We start from the raw sequence: 6,596 nt of genomic DNA, 5'->3' as shown, positions 1-6,596 counted from the left end.
CGCTACGCAGGGCAAAAGCGGTTCTCGTCCTCCGTGCTTGCTTTTTCTCAGAAAGAGCCGTGGTGTGCGTTTTCGCCGGAAAAGGCGTTTTCGGCCGAAAACGTGTACGTTTGCACTTCCCCGCCACAGGGAAGCTGCTAGCCGGGAATTCTCTGCCTGGTTCTACCCGCTGCCCGGAACGCTACGCAGGGCAAAAGCGGTTCTCGTCCTCCGTGCTTGCTTTTTCTCAGAAAGAGCCGTGGTGTGCGTTTTCGCCGGAAAAGGCGTTTTCGGCCGAAAACGTGTACGTTTGCACTTCCCCGCCACAGGGAAGCTGCTAGCCGGGAATTCTCTGCCTGGTTCTACCCGCTGCCCGGAACGCTACGCAGGGCAAAAGCGGTTCTCGTCCTCCGTGCTTGCTTTATCTCAGAAAGAGCCGTGGTGTGCGTTTTCGCCGGAAAACGCGTTTTCGGCCGAAAACGTGTACGTTTGCACTTCCCCGCCACAGGGAAGCTGCTAGCCGGGAATTCTCTGCCTGGTTCTACCCGCTGCCCGGAACGCTACGCAGGGCAAAAGCGGTTCTCGTCCTCCGTGCTTGCTTTTCCTCAGAAAGAGCCGTGGTGTGCGTTTTCGCCGGAAAACGCGTTTTCGGCCGAAAACGTGTACGTTTGCACTTCCCCGCCACAGGGAAGCTGCTAGCCGGGAATTCTCTGCCTGGTTCTACCCGCTGCCCGGAACGCTACGCAGGGCAAAAGCGGTTCTCGTCCTCCGTGCTTGCTTTTTCTCAGAAAGAGCCGTGGTGTGCGTTTTCGCCGGAAAAGGCGTTTTCGGCCGAAAACGTGTACGTTTGCACTTCCCCGCCACAGGGAAGCTGCTAGCCGGGAATTCTCTGCCTGGTTCTACCCGCTGCCCGGAACGCTACGCAGGGCAAAAGCGGTTCTCGTCCTCCGTGCTTGCTTTTTCTCAGAAAGAGCCGTGGTGTGCGTTTTCGCCGGAAAAGGCGTTTTCGGCCGAAAACGTGTACGTTTGCACTTCCCCGCCACAGGGAAGCTGCTAGCCGGGAATTCTCTGCCTGGTTCTACCCGCTGCCCGGAACGCTACGCAGGGCAAAAGCGGTTCTCGTCCTCCGTGCTTGCTTTTTCTCAGAAAGAGCCGTGGTGTGCGTTTTCGCCGGAAAAGGCGTTTTCGGCCGAAAACGTGTACGTTTGCACTTCCCCGCCACAGGGAAGCTGCTAGCCGGGAATTCTCTGCCTGGTTCTACCCGCTGCCCGGAACGCTACGCAGGGCAAAAGCGGTTCTCGTCCTCCGTGCTTGCTTTTTCTCAGAAAGAGCCGTGGTGTGCGTTTTCGCCGGAAAAGGCGTTTTCGGCCGAAAACGTGTACGTTTGCACTTCCCCGCCACAGGGAAGCTGCTAGCCGGGAATTCTCTGCCTGGTTCTACCCGCTGCCCGGAACGCTACGCAGGGCAAAAGCGGTTCTCGTCCTCCGTGCTTGCTTTTTCTCAGAAAGAGCCGTGGTGTGCGTTTTCGCCGGAAAAGGCGTTTTCGGCCGAAAACGTGTACGTTTGCACTTCCCCGCCACAGGGAAGCTGCTAGCCGGGAATTCTCTGCCTGGTTCTACCCGCTGCCCGGAACGCTACGCAGGGCAAAAGCGGTTCTCGTCCTCCGTGCTTGCTTTTTCTCAGAAAGAGCCGTGGTGTGCGTTTTCGCCGGAAAAGGCGTTTTCGGCCGAAAACGTGTACGTTTGCACTTCCCCGCCACAGGGAAGCTGCTAGCCGGGAATTCTCTGCCTGGTTCTACCCGCTGCCCGGAACGCTACGCAGGGCAAAAGCGGTTCTCGTCCTCCGTGCTTGCTTTTTCTCAGAAAGAGCCGTGGTGTGCGTTTTCGCCGGAAAACGCGTTTTCGGCCGAAAACGTGTACGTTTGCACTTCCCCGCCACAGGGAAGCTGCTAGCCGGGAATTCTCTGCCTGGTTCTACCCGCTGCCCGGAACGCTACGCAGGGCAAAAGCGGTTCTCGTCCTCCGTGCTTGCTTTGTCTCAGAAAGAGCCGTGGTGTGCGTTTTCGCCGGAAAAGGCGTTTTCGGCCGAAAACGTGTACGTTTGCACTTCCCCGCCACAGGGAAGCTGCTAGCCGGGAATTCTCTGCCTGGTTCTACCCGCTGCCCGGAACGCTACGCAGGGCAAAAGCGGTTCTCGTCCTCCGTGCTTGCTTTTTCTCAGAAAGAGCCGTGGTGTGCGTTTTCGCCGGAAAACGCGTTTTCGGCCGAAAACGTGTACGTTTGCACTTCCCCGCCACAGGGAAGCTGCTAGCCGGGAATTCTCTGCCTGGTTCTACCCGCTGCCCGGAAGGCTACGCAGGGCAAAAGCGGTTCTCGTCCTCCGTGCTTGCTTTTTCTCAGAAAGAGCCGTGGTGTGCGTTTTAGCCGGAAAAGGCGTTTTCGGCCGAAAACGTGTACGTTTGCACTTCCCCGCCACAGGGAAGCTGCTAGCCGGGAATTCTCTGCCTGGTTCTACCCGCTGCCCGGAACGCTACGCAGGGCAAAAGCGGTTCTCGTCCTCCGTGCTTGCTTTTTCTCAGAAAGAGCCGTGGTGTGCGTTTTCGACGGAAAACGCGTTTTCGGCCGAAAACGTGTACGTTTGCACTTCCCCGCCACAGGGAAGCTGCTAGCCGGGAATTCTCTGCCTGGTTCTACCCGCTGCCCTGAACGCTACGCAGGGCAAAAGCGGTTCTCGTCCTCCGTGCTTGCTTTGTCTCAGAAAGAGCCGTGGTGTGCGTTTTCGCCGGAAAAGGCGTTTTCGGCCGAAAACGTGTACGTTTGCACTTCCCCGCCACAGGGAAGCTGCTAGCCGGGAATTCTCTGCCTGGTTCTACCCGCTGCCCGGAACGCTACGCAGGGCAAAAGCGGTTCTCGTCCTCCGTGCTTGCTTTTTCTCAGAAAGAGCCGTGGTGTGCGTTTTCGCCGGAAAAGGCGTTTTCGGCCGAAAACGTGTACGTTTGCACTTCCCCGCCACAGGGAAGCTGCTAGCCGGGAATTCTCTGCCTGGTTCTACCCGCTGCCCGGAACGCTACGCAGGGCAAAAGCGGTTCTCGTCCTCCGTGCTTGCTTTTTCTCAGAAAGAGCCGTGGTGTGCGTTTTCGCCGGAAAACGCGTTTTCGGCCGAAAACGTGTACGTTTGCACTTCCCCGCCACAGGGAAGCTGCTAGCCGGGAATTCTCTGCCTGGTTCTACCCGCTGCCCGGAACGCTACGCAGGGCAAAAGCGGTTCTCGTCCTCCGTGCTTGCTTTTTCTCAGAAAGAGCCGTGGTGTGCGTTTTCGCCGGAAAACGCGTTTTCGGCCGAAAACGTGTACGTTTGCACTTCCCCGCCACAGGGAAGCTGCTAGCCGGGAATTCTCTGCCTGGTTCTACCCGCTGCCCGGAACGCTACGCAGGGCAAAAGCGGTTCTCGTCCTCCGTGCTTGCTTTTTCTCAGAAAGAGCCGTGGTGTGCGTTTTCGCCGGAAAAGGCGTTTTCGGCCGAAAACGTGTACGTTTGCACTTCCCCGCCACAGGGAAGCTGCTAGCCGGGAATTCTCTGCCTGGTTCTACCCGCTGCCCGGAACGCTACGCAGGGCAAAAGCGGTTCTCGTCCTCCGTGCTTGCTTTTTCTCAGAAAGAGCCGTGGTGTGCGTTTTCGCCGGAAAAGGCGTTTTCGGCCGAAAACGTGTACGTTTGCACTTCCCCGCCACAGGGAAGCTGCTAGCCGGGAATTCTCTGCCTGGTTCTACCCGCTGCCCGGAACGCTACGCAGGGCAAAAGCGGTTCTCGTCCTCCGTGCTTGCTTTTTCTCAGAAAGAGCCGTGGTGTGCGTTTTCGCCGGAAAAGGCGTTTTCGGCCGAAAACGTGTACGTTTGCACTTCCCCGCCACAGGGAAGCTGCTAGCCGGGAATTCTCTGCCTGGTTCTACCCGCTGCCCGGAACGCTACGCAGGGCAAAAGCGGTTCTCGTCCTCCGTGCTTGCTTTTTCTCAGAAAGAGCCGTGGTGTGCGTTTTCGCCGGAAAAGGCGTTTTCGGCCGAAAACGTGTACGTTTGCACTTCCCCGCCACAGGGAAGCTGCTAGCCGGGAATTCTCTGCCTGGTTCTACCCGCTGCCCGGAACGCTACGCAGGGCAAAAGCGGTTCTCGTCCTCCGTGCTTGCTTTTTCTCAGAAAGAGCCGTGGTGTGCGTTTTCGCCGGAAAACGCGTTTTCGGCCGAAAACGTGTACGTTTGCACTTCCCCGCCACAGGGAAGCTGCTAGCCGGGAATTCTCTGCCTGGTTCTACCCGCTGCCCGGAACGCTACGCAGGGCAAAAGCGGTTCTCGTCCTCCGTGCTTGCTTTTTCTCAGAAAGAGCCGTGGTGTGCGTTTTAGCCGGAAAAGGCGTTTTCGGCCGAAAACGTGTACGTTTGCACTTCCCCGCCACAGGGAAGCTGCTAGCCGGGAATTCTCTGCCTGGTTCTACCCGCTGCCCGGAACGCTACGCAGGGCAAAAGCGGTTCTCGTCCTCCGTGCTTGCTTTTTCTCAGAAAGAGCCGTGGTGTGCGTTTTCGCCGGAAAAGGCGTTTTCGGCCGAAAACGTGTACGTTTGCACTTCCCCGCCACAGGGAAGCTGCTAGCCGGGAATTCTCTGCCTGGTTCTACCCGCTGCCCGGAACGCTACGCAGGGCAAAAGCGGTTCTCGTCCTCCGTGCTTGCTTTTTCTCAGAAAGAGCCGTGGTGTGCGTTTGCGCTGGAAAACGCGTTTTCGGCCGAAAACGTGTACGTTTGCACTTTCCCGCCACAGGGAAGCTGCTAGCCGGGAATTCTCTGCCTGGTTCTACCCGCTGCCCGGAACGCTACGCAGGGCAAAAGCGGTTCTCGTCCTCCGTGCTTGCTTTTTCTCAGAAAGAGCCGTGGTGTGCGTTTTCGCCGGAAAAGGCGTTTTCGGCCGAAAACGTGTACGTTTGCACTTCCCCGCCACAGGGAAGCTGCTAGCCGGGAATTCTCTGCCTGGTTCTACCCGCTGCCCGGAAGGCTACGCAGGGCAAAAGCGGTTCTCGTCCTCCGTGCTTGCTTTTTCTCAGAAAGAGCCGTGGTGTGCGTTTTCGCCGGAAAACGCGTTTTCGGCCGAAAACGTGTACGTTTGCACTTCCCCGCCACAGGGAAGCTGCTAGCCGGGAATTCTCTGCCTGGTTCTACCCGCTGCCCGGAACGCTACGCAGGGCAAAAGCGGTTCTCGTCCTCCGTGCTTGCTTTTTCTCAGAAAGAGCCGTGGTGTGCGTTTTCGCCGGAAAACGCGTTTTCGGCCGAAAACGTGTACGTTTGCACTTCCCCGCCACAGGGAAGCTGCTAGCCGGGAATTCTCTGCCTGGTTCTACCCGCTGCCCGGAAGGCTACGCAGGGCAAAAGCGGTTCTCGTCCTCCGTGCTTGCTTTTTCTCAGAAAGAGCCGTGGTGTGCGTTTTAGTCGGAAAAGGCGTTTTCGGCCGAAAACGTGTACGTTTGCAGTTCCCCGCCACAGGGAAGCTGCTAGCCGGGAATTCTCTGCCTGGTTCTACCCGCTGCCCGGAACGCTACGCAGGGCAAAAGCGGTTCTCGTCCTCCGTGCTTGCTTTTTCTCAGAAAGAGCCGTGGTGTGCGTTTTTGCCGGAAAACGCGTTTTCGGCCGAAAACGTGTACGTTTGCACTTCCCCGCCACAGGGAAGCTGCTAACCGGGAATTCTCTGCCTGGTTCTACCCGCTGCCCGGAACGCTACGCAGGGCAAAAGCGGTTCTCGTCCTCCGTGCTTGCTTTTTCTCAGAAAGAGCTGTGGTGTGCGTTTTCGCCGGAAAACGCGTTTTCGGCCGAAAACGTGTACGTTTGCACTTCCCCGCCACAGGGAAGCTGCTAGCCGGGAATTCTCTGCCTGGTTCTACCCGCTGCCCGGAAGGCTACGCAGGGCAAAAGCGGTTCTCGTCCTCCGTGCTTGCTTTTTCTCAGAAAGAGCCGTGGTGTGCGTTTTCGCCGGAAAACGCGTTTTCGGCCGAAAACGTGTACGTTTGCACTTCCCCGCCACAGGGAAGCTGCTAGCCGGGAATTCTCTGCCTGGTTCTACCCGCTGCCCGGAACGCTACGCAGGGCAAAAGCGGTTCTCGTCCTCCGTGCTTGCTTTTTCTCAGAAAGAGCCGTGGTGTGCGTTTTCGCCGGAAAAGGCGTTTTCGGCCGAAAACGTGTACGTTTGCACTTCCCCGCCACAGGGAAGCTGCTAGCCGGGAATTCTCTGCCTGGTTCTACCCGCTGCCCGGAACGCTACGCAGGGCAAAAGCGGTTCTCGTCCTCCGTGCTTGCTTTTTCTCAGAAAGAGCCGTGGTGTGCGTTTTCGCCGGAAAACGCGTTTTCGGCCGAAAACGTGTACGTTTGCACTTCCCCGCCACAGGGAAGCTGCTAGCCGGGAATTCTCTGCCTGGTTCTACCCGCTGCCCGGAACGCTACGCAGGGCAAAAGCGGTTCTCGTCCTCCGTGCTTGCTTTTTCTCAGAAAGAGCCGTGGTGTGCGTTTTCGCCGGAAAACGCGTTTTCGGCCGAAAACGTGTACGTTTGCACTTCCCCGCCACAGGGAAGCTGCTAGCCGGGAATTCT

Source organism: Athene noctua, unplaced genomic scaffold, assembly GCF_965140245.1.
Source record: "Athene noctua unplaced genomic scaffold, bAthNoc1.hap1.1 HAP1_HAP1_scaffold_193, whole genome shotgun sequence".
Lineage (NCBI taxonomy): Eukaryota > Metazoa > Chordata > Aves > Strigiformes > Strigidae > Athene > Athene noctua.
Note: the sequence above shows the minus strand (reverse complement) of the source record.